We start from the raw sequence: 13,303 nt of genomic DNA, 5'->3' as shown, positions 1-13,303 counted from the left end.
CTCGGACCAGATGACTATCACACAAGGGATGGCAGCAAAACTAACCGGGGAGACTTCTACGGTCAAGGAAGACTACTACCTGACTACTTGAGAACACAAGTCCACCATTGGAACTACCAACCTCGCCACCCTCGATAGCTCAGCCGGAGGTGCTTCAATCCTTCCAATCAATACAAGCATTCATGGCTCAGATGGTGTCCGTTATTTGCAAACTCCGTGATGAACGGAGTCAACGAGCAGAATAGAGAGGAGTGTTGCGTGTTGCGGCTCCTATGAGTGCTGAACCGGTTGAAGAGGAGGATGTCGTAGGGTTTCGGGTGGACCCAACCCTCCAGTGTACACGCCAATGGATGAATCCACCAAAGCTAGGCACAGAAGATGCAGCTCAACACACTGAATTCCACCCCATCCAACGACTAGGGCTTGGTCTGATCTAATGGCGCCTAGGGCTTGGATCGAGTCACTCACAGCTAGGGTTTGGCCCAAAACAGAGCGGGGTAGACCTTGGCATGAAACGCTTGCACCAAGGCTAGGCTTGCGTGACCCGTGACTAGAGATTGGCCCGACCCACCTACGGCTAGGGCAGGCAATGGTCCAAACCAGTGGGTCATGGAGCTGATGCCACAATCTCCACGTGGCAGGAGGGACCGACACAGGGAATGAGGACATGCCATCCAATAAGATGGGCCATTATTAGGGGCTCAAAGTTTGGACCATATGACTCAATTTCCCTAGGTTTGCGAGAGGCGATCCACTAGACTGCTTCTATCGAGCTGATCAGTTCACCTAATAACCTCATTCCACTTAGAAGATATCACTTGTGATGGTTCCAAGCGGCACAATGAACAAACCATTTTCATCCTGGGATGAGTTTTTGTCTGCCCTATGTACTCGGTTCGGTCCGACTAAGTATGAAGAGTTCCAAGCAATCTTGACTGAGCTAACTCAATAGACCACAGTCCGAGCTTATCAAGAAGAGTTTGAAAAGAATTTGCAACCGCATATAGGGTTGGTCAAACTCAGCCCTCCGAGCACCATCATCAGTGGACTCAGGTCCAACATACAAGCGGAGGTCAAGGCCATGAGGGCTAGGACATTGTTAAAGGCCTTTTCTACAGCGGCCATGAGGAAAACGTTAAGGAACTATGAAGAAGCTCCTAGGTGCCATGGAGCCCTACGAACTGAAGAGGATCTTAGCCGGCTCCATCGAGCAATGCTGGATTTGGTCCTCCCACTCAAACACGAGGGGAGAAGTCCCTGCCACCTAGTGCTCCTCTGACCCCGACAACTTTTGAAGGGCTAATGAACGATGTAGTTCGCCCACTCCTTTGACGGTATGTTTTGGTGTTTTTTGATGACATCTTCGTTTGTAGTCAATCGAGAGAGGAGATCCTACACCACCTACGGACAGTCATGGAGATATTACAGGCTCATGGGCTGAAGGTGAAGAAAAGCATGTGCCTTTGGGGGCAGCCAAGAGTTGAGTACCTAGGGCACTTCATCTCTTTCACAGGTGTAGAGTCTAATCCCATGCGCTGGCCACAACCTAAGAAGCCCAAGGAGTTCCGAGGCTTCCTCGGCCTCACCGGCTACTACCATCAATTCATCTAAGGCTACGGGAAGATTGCAGCCCCACTGACCGCCCTACTCCGCAAAGGAGGGTTAAAGTGGGACAGCAAAGCGGAACACTTATTAGAAGAACTCAAGCAAGCCATGACCGAGGTGCTCGTGTTAGCCCTACCAGATTTCACTAAGAATTTTGTTGTCAAGTGTGATGCATCTGGGTCAGGGATTGGTGTAATTTTTGATGTAAGAAGGGCGACCCGTAGCCTACATGAGCAAGGCCCTATCGCAACGGTCGTGCCAATTGTCAACATATGAGCGAGAGATGTTAGGCGTAGTCCACGCTGTTAGCAAGTGGCGCTCATACCTGATTGGAAGGCGATTCATAGTGCACACCTATCAAAGAAGTCTGCCCTACTTATTCGGGCAAAGGATCCACACCCCCATGCAACAAAGGTGGCTCTCCAGGTTTAGTGCTTTAAACAATATGAGGTGGAAGACAGGAGCTTCCAGTATGGCTGGTCGCTGGAGGGAGGAGGGAGAAGTGACAGAGGATTAACCTGGGCCATAGACGAGAGCTCAGGTTGGACTCCTAAGGGAGAAAAGAGGAGGGAGATGTTGGCTCAAGTTTAGATGGAAGAAAAAAAAACAAGTTCCAATAACCAATAATCCAAGGCTGCTTTTCCATATATTTGGAGGCTAGCCAATCATCCAAAAGCCCGAAACAAATCCTATTGCGACTCAACTTACTTGTCGCATGTTCCAACGCACCCCGATCACGTTTGAATGGCCAAAACTTGTTCTCTGTATATGCAAACGAGAAAATAGGCATTCCAATGGCCAAAATCGTTCTCTGTATGTACGAACGCAAATCAAGCGTTTGAACGCATCCATTTGCATTTGAACACACATGCCAGAAACTATCTTATTTTCCTAAAACATAAACTAAAATTGATACAAATTGAAGCAGTATAATTGTAACATCTAGAGAAAAAACCATAAAAATAGAGCACAAGCTCGGCACATGCCCCGAGCCATCTTCTTCTCGCCGCATCGAGCGCCACCAGAACCGCTGACCCCCTAGATCAAAGCGCCGGAGCACCCTCACCCTCTAGATAAGTGTGATTAGCAATTCATTGGTTAATTAGGATTTTTCTCCTCCTTTCAATCTCGCTGTGATCCGGTTACCCGGCAGTCTAGTGCACTGCCGCGTCAACCCAATGAGCTTCCCTTTTTCGCAAGGATGCCCTTGGTGGCTTCCTTCGACGCCTTCATGGCCAGAGCTGTCGGGCGGCCCCTCACCTTGGCCAGTAGCCAAGGCAAGGTGGGTTCTCACCGCGCCTCTGGTAGTTCAACTTCCCCTCGGCTGGCTTTTGCTTGCCGAGGAGAGAGTGTAGGTGGTGGTCGGGTAGTCGGCAGCCCTCCTCCCCCCATCAATTAGGTTCTTGCCTTCATTGGGTGTAGCCAGCCTGAGCACCTGGTCAAGCTGTGCAGCCTAGCCCGAGCGCTGGATCAACCTATGCGTAATTCGAGCGCCGGCACTCAGGCTAGCACCCAGCCTAGGGCTCGCGTTCCGGGCTACGCTGGGTGCAGCCTAGAATAGGGGGCATTCTAGGCTGGGGTGGGTTCACCCCAATCTGTGGGCCAAACTGGGCTAGATGCAATCCAAACCCGAGTTGGGATGTGATTGGGTTGGGGTGTGCCATCGATCAAATGGAGGAGTATCATGTCCGTGGGGACTGGTCTATCCTCTGGTTGGTCCAAACCAACCATGAATGATTCTGTTTGGCTTGGGCCGATCAGAACATCTTCCATTCTTCCTCCGTTTTGAGCTTGGTTTGCGGCGATCGTAGCATCTTCCACGTGTGCTTGATCATCCATAGTCCGTTGAGACCTTGTGTTCACCATTAATGAAGCTTTAAGGTGATCTGAGGTTCGATTGACTCTAATACCAAATTGTTATGATCTCCCCTCGAAAAGTTTGATCGTCTCGCAACTGGTTCTGGACAAAATTTTCATTGAACTTTCAAAAAATATTCTGGAGGATCTAGTAGTTAGATCAATGTGAAATTTTGATACGAGGTAGCCCTGGGAGAGAACTTTCCAAGGAATCTAGTTTCATGTAAATTGGATGTGTAGATTGGAAGTTATCTTTGAAAAGGTAGACAAAAGGTCGGAGGGTCAGACCTACGAGATTTAGGTTTGCACAGGATTTGGGATTCGTGGGTGGAGGCACAGATTCCAAGGTGAGGTATGGTGGTGGTAGGCCGGTAGTGTTGGGGTGGCACCAATAGGGATGATGGTGATGGAATGTTAGGGAAGGTGTGAAGTTTAGGGCAATGGTAGAGAGTTTAGAAGGAGTAGAGGATATAGAAGGTGGGACTAGAAGCTAGGAGAGATCGAACCAATAAAGTGATGGCATGGTAGGATGATGGTGGTGGAATGTTAGGGATGGTGTGAAGGTTAGGGCGATGGTAGAGATCTTAGAAGGAGTAAAGGATATAGAAGATGGGGACTAGAAGCTAAGAGAGACCAAACCAATGGAGTGAGTGATGGCGTGGTGGGCAAGGAGGGAGAAGGAAGGAGATCTGACGGCAAGAGAGAGAGAGGTAGGGGGCGATAATGCTCCAATAATTAGATCATAATCAAATTAGGGTTTCCTCCACATATTTATAGAGGCTAACCCTAGACCGACCTATATAAGGACTCGATCAACCAATACCATTCGACTAACCCGAGCCAAACTCGAGTTCACAATACATCTTGTGACTCAACTAAAATAATTAATCGACTTGACTAGATTCAATTAACCAATTAACAAGTTGAGTCGCACATACTTAAGTTTATGGCTCAACTAATAGGGCAGCTGCCAAAAAGAAATGCAAGAAATCAAACTAGATAAATAGGCTCATCCCAATATGCCACAAAATAGATCCAATCCGACTGAGGCGTATCAACTTCCTTCATCTGACTCACCTTTTCCCCTTTTCCTCTTTTCCTACATCAACTTACCCGCCTCCTCCCCTCCTCCTCCGCTAACCCAGCTCCTCCTCCACCTTCTCTAACCCGCCTCCTCCACCGCGGCCCACCCCTATCCACAGGCCACCTCAATCTCTGACTTGGATGCTCTCTCTCCTCTTCCTCTAACCCACCTCCTCCACCGCAGCCCACCCCTATCCACAGGCCTCCTCAATCTTTGACTTGGGTGCCAAGAGCGCCAGACATGACTCATGAGGTTCTACTTCCGCCACGGGATCCACTCCTCTCTCTCTCCTCCTCCTCCACCATGGCCTACCTCTACCTCCTCCACCGCAACCCACCCCTATCCACAAGCTGCCTCAATCTCTGACTTGGGTGCCAAGAGTGCCGAAAATGACTCACAAGGCTCTACTTCTGCCACAGGATCTACCCCCCTCTTTCTCTCTCTCCTCCTCCTCTAACCCGTCTTCTCCTCCATCGTGACCTGCCTCCTCCTCCTTCAGCAACCCGACTCCTCCTTCATTAAGCTGCCGCCTCGTCCTCCACTGCGGCCTGCCTCCTCATCCTTCGGCAAGCCGGCTCATCATCCTTCTTAAAGCTGCCTTGTCGTCGTCCTCCTTTACCAAGCCACCGCCTCATCCTCCTCCATCAACTTAGGCTCAATCCGGCTCAGCTTGAATGAGGCTCAATAATAGGCTTGAGCTCGGCTCAAGCTTGGTCTGGTTCAGCTTGAGCTCAACTCGAGTTAAGTTGAGCCGAGCCTGCGCAGACTTATCAAGCTCGAAAGTAATTTCAAGCCAAGCGCTCTAGCTCACTCAAGCTCGGCATGTTTACACCCCTACATGTCGGGCAGGGGCATTATAGGTAATGGCAATAGTAAGGTAACTAGTGAAAGGAAGAAGGGGGAATGGTCAGTCGACAATGCTGGAGGATGGCGGCGCTAGGTTAGCCATGGGATGAGGGAGTTAGGGTTAAGAGGGAGAGAGATAGTTAGGTTAGGAGATACTTTTCCAATTTGATAATAAAACCCAGTGCGCACCACAATGCTTTATAGGTGGCCACCGGTCCCTAGCCAGTTTGGCTAACCCAATTGACTAACACACTTGACTCAAACCAAATAGCAATTAGCTAATACAATAGGACTAAAGTGCAAATACAACAAGAAAATGCAAAATAAAAGATAAATTTGGATCAAATCCATCTGATCCAACGTGAGGTGGTTTGGGCAGTGCGGTGTGGCCCTCCGATAGGTCAAGAGGGATGGCCACACTAGGAGGGTGGTGGTGTTTGTTGGTGGTGGTGCTTGATGGTAGTGGTGGCGAAGTCAAAATGAGGTAGGTTGAAGCTAAGTTAGGACTACTCCTAATGTAGAAATTAGAATATGATTCTTGATTAATTCATAAGGATGCACGCCACAACCATTTATAGGCAGCTATCATAAGTGGGTCGGCTAACCCAACTCGACTAACTCAATTGGACTCACCCAACTTAGAAATGAATGCAAAAAAAGAAGATAACTAGGCCTCAGGCCCATGTGAACTGATCAGACTCAGGCCGTTATAGTATCTCACTATATTAACAATTAATTTGTATAATTGGGAAATTTTTATTCGTGGATTTTGATTTGTCATAGGCTGCATAAGCCCCACTTAAATTTTATAGTTTGCTAGTATTTTTTTCGTCATATACATGAATTCTTGTGCTAAAAGGATTATATGTATTCTAATACAATTTATCTCTTGAATGAATTATCTGAGTAGAGGATTATTTGTGTTAACATCCATCTGACATGTTACATGTGCCACACATGTAACATCCCTAAATAAAATAAAATAAAAATGTAGCACATATGACTTGGCGCCCTTTCCCTCTCTTCTTCCCTCCCTAGCCCTTTTCTTTTTCTTCTTTCTTTTCCCTTACCCATTGACCCTTTCAATCAAAGTGTCAGAGCTCCTTCCTTCTCCGATTAAGTTTGATTTAAAATTTGTTATTTTTAATTTGGGTTTTCCACCAATGACTTCTTTCTCTCGGTTTTGCCAAAATTTCGGTCGGTGCTAGTGACCTCGTGCCTCACCGCACCTGCCCCGTTAGCTTCCCCTTCCCCCCTCTTGCTGATGGTGCCCTTTGTGGACCATCTTGTTCCCTAATGGAGGCTACTACACATGGTAACCTCCCCTCAACGATTTTCAAGCTAGTTGTTGGCTATCTCGGTCGAGGTCGCCCTTCCCGCAAGCAATAGGAAAGCTTCCCTTCCTTGTGTGGATGCCCTTAGTAGCTTCGCTTTTCCCTGGCCGCCAGCCTTGGCAAGGACAGTCCACACCGTTGGTCGCCCCATAGCAGGTGGGCTTCCCCCCGGCTATAGCTTTAGCTTGCTAAGAAGGTTTTGGTGGGATTGTCAAAGGCTGGTACCGTCGGCAGCTCCCTCACCCCCATCAGTAGGTGGGTTGGTGGGTTGTGTGTGGTCGCTGGCCTCTCTATTGGTCAATTGGTACCATGGGTGCCTTCCTCGACCAGCAGGGTGTCAGTCGACGTGCTAGCCCGATTGTCGGCAGTGATGCTTGCCGACAGCCCCCCCTCGTTGGGTTGAGAAGAGAGAGAATGGGTGTTGGCTAGGTCGAGCACATCCTTTGGTTGCTTGCGGGTGTGTTGTGACCCAACCCTCGTGGAGCTTGGGTTAGGTTGAGCCCAATGCGAGTTGGCTTGGGCTAGGTGCAGCCCAACCCAAGGTGGGATAGGTTGGGTGTTGTGGTCTAACCCACATTGCTGGTGGGTTGGGCTGCCAGCCAATCCAACATGTAGTGTGCTGGGTTCGGGGTGGCTGAACCCAGGTTGGTAGTGGATTAGGCTGTGGCCTAGCCCATGTTATTTGGGGGTTGGGCTGCAGTCCATCCCATGTTGGTTGTGAGTTATGATATGACCTAACTAGGGGTAGCAAAATTTGACCCGACACGATAACCTGGCTCTTTATCGGGTTTGGGTTTAGTATAGTTCGGTTTAGGTCGTAAATGGGTTGTGTTCGACTTTATACAACTAACCCGTTTGAGTATATGGGTTGAGTTGAGTCAACATGACAACCCGTTTATATATATATATATATATATATATATATATATAATTAACTAAAAACCCTATCTAACCCCTCTCTCTCTCCACCCATGACTGCCTACCACCTCGTCTCGGCTCCCCATCTCTATTTGCGATAATGTTGTTGTCTCTACTCCCCATCTCCACTTGCTGGGGTGCTGCCATCTCTGCTCCCTTTCTACTGTCTACCATCTCTGCTCACTGTCTACCAGTATTGTGCTTTTTAACAAAGAAAACCATCAATTCTTGCATGTCTCTCATGTAAGCTTTGTATTCCTGTAAAAGAAAAATAGGGGAAGGTTCAGGTTTCATCAGCAAACTACAAGATAAATATGCTATGCCTCAGTGACTATTTCATCTGCAAACTCCAAGTTCTAATCTCCTAAGACTCAATTGTACTTTATTTTATCTGCGTGGCATCAATATGGATTAGAAGTTATATACTCAAGTAAATAAGATTTGGGCCTTGGGTTGGTGGTAGCGCAGCCCATTGCTTGGGCCTTGGGATGACCCAAATAGGTTACTTGTTCTCTAATATGTTCTTATTTGCTTTAATTTTTTAATTAATTAATTACGTCAACTTGAACTCTAATTATTAATTATTTTTATAAGATTGTTTGGTTAATTATAATAATTGTTATAAATTTATTTTAATAAATTAGATTGTGGCTCGAACATTACTAGTTGCTCTTAATATGGAATTAACTCTAAATAGAGTTTAGCATGGTTGATTATGATTTTGTTTAAATTAATTTTAATAAAGGAGTCAGTAATCGGAATGTATCTATATTAATTGCTCAAAATGGAGAATTAATATAGATCAATGTAGAGACATGGTATTAAGCAAATTGCCCAATTTAACGAAGCTGATTAATTAAATGTGGACTTTGTGATTTACTATAAATTGATAATATGATATAAATGATAATTTGAAATAAATTATTTTAATTATGTTTAGTAATGTGTCTCTGGCCTTGGTATAGCTATGCTAGCCCTACCTAACTACTAAAAGCAATGAATTATCAATTAAACTTACCCAAGCCTATATAGCGGACACGAGTAGGATTATTTAATTATTTAGTGATAGGAATGCTGTTACGAACCAGATCTGGAACGATCCATCCATAGGAAGATTATAAAAATTTACGTGGTGGTAGCATCACAAGATAAAGTTCTAATGGCTTTGGTTTCACATTAATCGAATGTCTGGATAGAAAGATATAATTAAAATAGTGGCTATAGGTTGCTGTTGGAGGTGATGGTGGCTATAAGTTGGAGGTAGAATTAAGATTTCTAAGGATGATAAGTAATGCAAGGTAAATAAACTTAACTTAATTCAATATTCTTTCCATTGAATTTCATGCAAGGTATATATAGAGGTCAGGTACAATAAGTCATACTCGGACTAGCCCTAAAGGTTTATACGACTCGATCTAGGACTTGCCTTAGAGGTTTACATGACTTAATTGAACTTGCCTTAGTGATTTTCATGATTTAACTAGACTTACCTTAAGTACTTACATAAGAGATAAACATGACTTAGCTAGATCAGTCTTCCTTATCTTTTCAGAATGATTATTTGGTTTACCATAGATAGAGTCTGAATCTAGAGAAACGTTAAATACAGAAGTTGTAGATGTCTTCGATCTTCTCCAAATAGTTTCATAATATTTGGTCTTTAGAATATCTTTCAAATATTTTTTCGGAACTACGCAGAGCTGAATTAGTTAACTAACAAATTCTAATCTAATAAGATTCTAATTAAAGCAAATTAAAGCAAATAAGCAAATAAGATAATTAGACTCAATCCATTGAGCCCAATCTCCCCTTGATGTGATCCGATCTGACTCGGCTCGCATCAATCCACCATGCTTCCGACCACCTTGTCCTCAAGGTATCCATGGTGGTTTCCATATCCTCTGATGCTTTAGGGCCCACTTATTCAAGCCATAGTCTGCTCTAGCCATGGGTGAGTCGAGCCAAATCCTAGTCTGATTCAAGCCAATGTCTTAGTGCATATGGTTTAGGCCATGGCTCGAGTGCAAGTGGTCCAAGGAAGGTGTTGACGGTGGTGGCTTGGACTGAAAATGCCTAGATCACCATTGATGAAAAACTAGGGTTTTGACCTTTATTTTTCACCTCGACTAGGAAAGATGACAATAGAGCTGTCACTAAGGGCTGCTCCGGCGTTGCTACAATGGAGGGCACTCCACTAGAACTGAAGAAGGGATGATTATCGCAGTTTGGATGGTCTTAATGGTTTCACCATTATTAGTATTTGAAGGTGGAGGTGGTTCATGCGAGGGTCTACCCTACTTTGTTTCATGCCAAACCCTAGCTATAGGTGGCTTTGCCCAAGCCCTAGGCGTAGGTGGTTTGGGCCAAGCCCTAGGGTTCATCATGTCAGACCAAACCCTAGTCGTTAGATGGGGTGGAGTTTCAATGTGTCGAACTCCATCTCGTGCGCCTAACCTTGGTGTGTCGTCCATTGGTGTGCATGCCTAAGGGATGGTCTACCCCAAACCCTACTCTTCAACCGGTTCAGCACGCATAGGTTCGAGAGCCGCAACACTCCTATCTATTTGTGCTCATGGAGTTCGTTCATCATGGAGTTTGCGAATAGCGGACACCATCTCAGCCATTAATGCTTGTATTGATTGCAAGAATTGAAGCACCTCTAGCTAAGCTGTCCATGGTGGTGGATCCTTGACCATAGAATCTCACCAATTACTCTTGCTGCCATCCCTCATTTGATTGTCATCTGATTCGAGGATAACGACGGCTTTGATACCACTATTACAAACTAGATTTGGAATGATCCATTCGTAGGATGATTATGAATATTTAGGTGGTGGTAGCCTCATGAGATAGAGTTCTAATGGCTTTAGTTTCACATCAATCGGATGTCTGGAAGGACTATAGTTTTGGTGCTTATTCAATTGGCTGCAGAAGAGAGTAAGGGATTCGAAGACATGGAAAGATATCAATAGTTGCATGAATGATGCCAAGGTGTGTGGGGGTTTTGATGGAGATGTGGGCCTTAAGCTAATGAGTTTTACAAGGTAAATCTTTCACCCATATTCTTAAACTTATTCATACCATACCAAGCATACCAACTGGTGGGTACTTCTATCCTTTTTTTTTTTTTTTTGCTTTATTCTTTCATCGGTTTTAATATTTATGCTGTAGATATTATCTTTGAACAATGGCTCTGTTCCTATCTACTATAGATATGTGTGTGTTGTACACATATATGATATATTGCATGAAGTAGGATCCGGAAGGAAATTAAAGGACTAGGAATGATTATGACAGTGATTTGCCGCTTTATTTTTATTCTTACAACTTGAAGGATGGCTATTGAGTTTATTGTGTTACGATCTTGTGCCTTTTCATATCTTTTGACAAACAGCCTGCAATCAGATGTGGGCTTATGTGGTTATGCAAAGATGCTATAAAAGAATTAGTGTAAATCCTTTTAAATTGACTAATTATGGTAAAATTTCTCCCTTTTGGAAGGGGGTTCTTCAAAATGGGGCAATTTTTAAGGTGGAAAAGATTGGAATAGGGCAAAATGGTAAATATCTGATGTTGCGAGGATCATCGGAGGTTGGTAGATGGCCAAGGGTGGTGGTAGACGGCCGAAGGATAGGGTGGCTGCTGGAGGTGATAGTGGCTATAGGTTAGAGATAGAATTAGGGTTTCTTACTTAGATTACTTCTAGAAAGATAATAATGATCTGACGGCTACGGTAAAAGATAAGGACGATAAGTAATGCAAGGTAAATAAACTTAATATTCCTTCCATTTAATTCCATGCCTAAACAAAGAAGCTCAACTCCTTTATATATAAGGTCAGGTACAATGAATTCTATTCGGACTAAAGGCTTATACAACTCAAACTAAGACTTCGTTAGAGGCTATATGACTTAATTGAACTTGCCTTAGTGATTTATATGACTTAACTAAACTTGCCTAAGTGCTTACATAAGAGATAAACATGACCTAGAGATAAACATGACTTAGTTAAATCAGCCTTCATTATCCTTCTCAAAATGATTCTTTGTTTATAGATAGAAGTCGAGTACAATAAATCTTACTCGCACTAAAGGCATATACAATTTGAACTAGGATTTAAGTTAGAGGCTTACATGACTTAATTGAACTTGCCTTAGTGGCTTACATGACTTAACTAAACTTACCTTAAGTGTTTACATAAGAGATAAACATGACCTAGAGATAAACATAACTTAGCTAAATAAGTCTTCCTTATTCTTCTCAGAATGATTCTTTGTTCTGCCACAGATAGAGTCCAAATCTAGAGAAACCTTGAATACAGAAGTTGTAGATCAAGACGTCTTTGATCTTCTCCAAGTGGTTTCATAATATTTTATCATTTGTGAAATATCATTCAAATATTTTCCTGAAACTGTGCAGAGTTGAATTAGTTAACTAACAAATTCTAATCTAATAAGTCTCTAATTACACAGATAAGATAACTAGACTCAATCCATTGAGCCCAATCCCCCCTTGATGTGATCCAATCTGACCTGATTTGCATCAAATGCTCATGTTTTATTGTCTTCATATTGAGGTGAACTCCGTACCAAGCAAGGATATGATGCAGTTACAACTTGTTTCGAAAGCAATGTTAGGCAAGTGAAACTTCTATAATCTAGTGTAAGGAATATAATATCTTATCTGATGACATCATCGCATCCATATCATGCATGTGCATATATTTTTTTACTATTTAATAATGCATATCATGCATGTTAATTTTATTTGATGTTTAGTAAGATTACGTGTATTATGATTTCTATGCATATCTGTTGGGCATGATCATATGAGAAAGCACGTAATACATGATAAAGATGCGAGTTCTGTTATGCTTGTTGTGTTGTATAATATCATGTCACTTGCACATGTGCACAACCATAAAGGAGATGACTTATGTGTCAATAGTATCTGATACCTCTCTAGCTAAGGGGTGAAAGATATTATTATTATATTAGGGCCCACGTTTAAGGTCTCAGTTTGTTGATCATAGATAATTAGGTAGCCATTCACCGAGAGATGGGGCAATTTACTATCGATTGCCTAGAGTCGAACCCTTTAGGGTATCTAAGTTAAAAATCGAAATGTAGAATGACGTAGACCTAGTAATACCCGATGATGTAGGGTGAGAGCATCCGTGGGTGGCAGCTCATGATTTTTGCATGATGGTGTGATGATATGGAGTTGAGAGCTTGAATGGTGTGTGATAATATGCAATAATGACATATGTGATGAGCTTACAACTGAGGCTTTAGTCTGCGATGGCAGACAATCAATCATGATGCTACCGGGTGATGGGATAGCGAGTTACCACTAGGATCTATCCTCCCTTGTGGGTATTGGTGGTCAAGTGTGTGAGTTGTTTTAGCTTATGAGCATGATTTTGTATGAGCCTGTGTTGAAGGCTTGATAATCTAAAGAGAGGTATATCTTAGATCTATTAGATCTACTTCTAGAAAGATAACGATAATTTGACGGCTACGGTGAAAGATAAGGACGATAAGTAATATAAGGTAAATAAACTTAATATTCCTTCCATTCAATTCCATGCCTAAACAAAAAAGCTCAACCCTTTATATATAGAAGTCGAGTACAATAATTCTTACTCGCACTAAAGGCAT

The sequence above is a fragment of the Typha angustifolia genome, chromosome 4, assembly GCF_048772165.1.
Source record: "Typha angustifolia cultivar Huaian chromosome 4, ASM4877216v1, whole genome shotgun sequence".
NCBI classification, from domain to species: Eukaryota; Viridiplantae; Streptophyta; class Magnoliopsida; order Poales; family Typhaceae; genus Typha; species Typha angustifolia.
This window is presented reverse-complemented; position numbering follows the sequence as displayed.